Below are 1,888 nucleotides of genomic sequence, written 5' to 3'. Positions count from 1 at the left end.
TATATAATACATGAGGTGGTAGTAATTACTATGGGGAAATATAAAAGCAGGACAAGAGGCTTAAACATGCAAAAATTGAACAAAGTTTAAATATAGTGGTCAAGTTAAATGTGATAGTGGGAAAAGGCTAGTGTGGCAAGAGTGGAGAGAGGGAGAAGGAGTAGCGAGAGATAAGGAAGGACAGCTCACATGAGGTCTTCTAAAGTGCAGGGTTGAATAGAGAAGTAAAATATAAGACTTGAGCTCTACAATTATCTGCTTGGCTGGATACTGGATTGAAAACCATCAGTGGGACTCCAGACATGGAGGCTCCACTGGGCTGTATGTTCTCCAAGCAGCTGCTGTGGGCCCCTGCCACCTGCTCCAGGACTTCCAGGCCAGGCCTCGCTTCTTCAAGCATCACCTTCTGCACCAAGAACTTCTAGCAGCACCCTGGTAGACGAGTTGGAGTTATCATTTGAGGCTTGCTTTGCTTCTCTCATGAGTCAGGATTATGTCAATGAAACAGATCAGGAAGAAATTTGAACTAGTGTTGATCATTGTTTCCAGAAGTTTCTGGATATAGCAAGACAGACAGAATGTTTTATTCTACAAAAAAGATTGCAGTTGTCTGTCCAGAAACCAGAGCAAGTTATCGAAGAGGACATCTCAGAACTAAGTAATGAATTGCAGTGGAAAGACGTGCTGGTGCAGAAGTACTTGACAAAGCTGAGTATAGGCAGCAGGTGCTGGAGGACATCAATGGCCCCAAAAGCTGGCCAGAGTCCCTCAGGGTTCATTGGCCTACCAGGAGCAGGCCTCTACCAATATCTCTATGCCTCTGAAGGAGATCCAGGAGGGGTCTGGCATACAAGGAGCCCCCAGCAGACAGTTTTGCCAAACCTGTCTGTGTGGACATGGCATTTTAGTAGAGCTCTTTGCTGAAGAATGAGTTGGTATTAATTTCGCTTCCACCTAAAAATTTCCCCCAGTTTTTAATGAGGTGTTAATTACTTGAGTATTTTATAAAATGCCTATAGCTTGGTAAATGAAGTGAGGTTTTGTTTTGTTTTTGTTTGTTTTTTTCTTGGTAGCAAAGTTTAGACTGTTAGTTTGATGACACAGATTCTTTCTTGTGTTTTGGCTTGTATTTAAAATTTTGAAATTTTTGTATGACTTTGTATATTTTTTTCCAGTTGTTAGTTTGTTATGATCTGAGGGGGAAAATTACAATATTCAGAATAAAGGGAGAAGGAGTTTGGTTTTAGGCTTATTATGATAGCTACCCATCCATAGTAGTGGAGAAAAATATGTAAATTTGCCGTCTCAACTCTAAACTACTTCAAGAAGAGGAATCTATGAAATATTTGTAATGCTTCCAGAGCAGTACAGAGTGCAGATATTTTGTAAATGGATTGGAAAAAGGGTTAAAATATAATAGGTTAGTGTAGTAATAGTACAGTAGATCCTCAAGTTGCTGCTGCCTTTTATTTGGGTAAATTTATGTTTTGTGTGGTGCTACTGTTTTGAGAGGAGCTGTATTAGGAGCATGATGTGCTAGAAGCCTTGCAGTAATGAACCAGTATAAATCACAAAGCAGAACCTGTCTCTCTATTGTAAAAGCTGGGATACAAATAAAGTATAAGGGGTCAAAACTTGGTCTGATTCCTTATCTTTTGAATTTTGTTTTGTTTGCTTGTATTTCTGTTTTACTTTTTGGAGAAAAGGTAGTTTACATGAAGGAAAATTCTTATGCATGGATTTTGATTTCAAGGGACTAGGACCTTGGGGTAAACAGTGAACTGCTGAGTGATCCTCAGCTATTTTAACTCCACAGAGAGCATGTGGATCCTTTATGGCGGAGGTATTTTGCCCTCTTGTCAGAGGAGGTTTTAGTTTCTCTGTTTTA

General features: G+C 39.7%; 1 pseudogene; it reads left to right on the top strand.

Moving 5' to 3' along the window:
- Nucleotides 1–302: 302 nt before the first annotated feature.
- On the top strand, nucleotides 303–931 carry LOC107144399 (annotated as a pseudogene).
- The last annotated feature ends 957 nt before the right edge of the window (nucleotides 932–1,888 follow it).

Source organism: Marmota marmota, unplaced genomic scaffold (genome assembly GCF_001458135.2).
Source record: "Marmota marmota marmota unplaced genomic scaffold, marMar, whole genome shotgun sequence".
Lineage (NCBI taxonomy): Eukaryota > Metazoa > Chordata > Mammalia > Rodentia > Sciuridae > Marmota > Marmota marmota.
The sequence above is the reverse complement of the archived record's forward strand: the minus strand, read 5'-3'. Positions and strand labels throughout refer to the sequence as shown.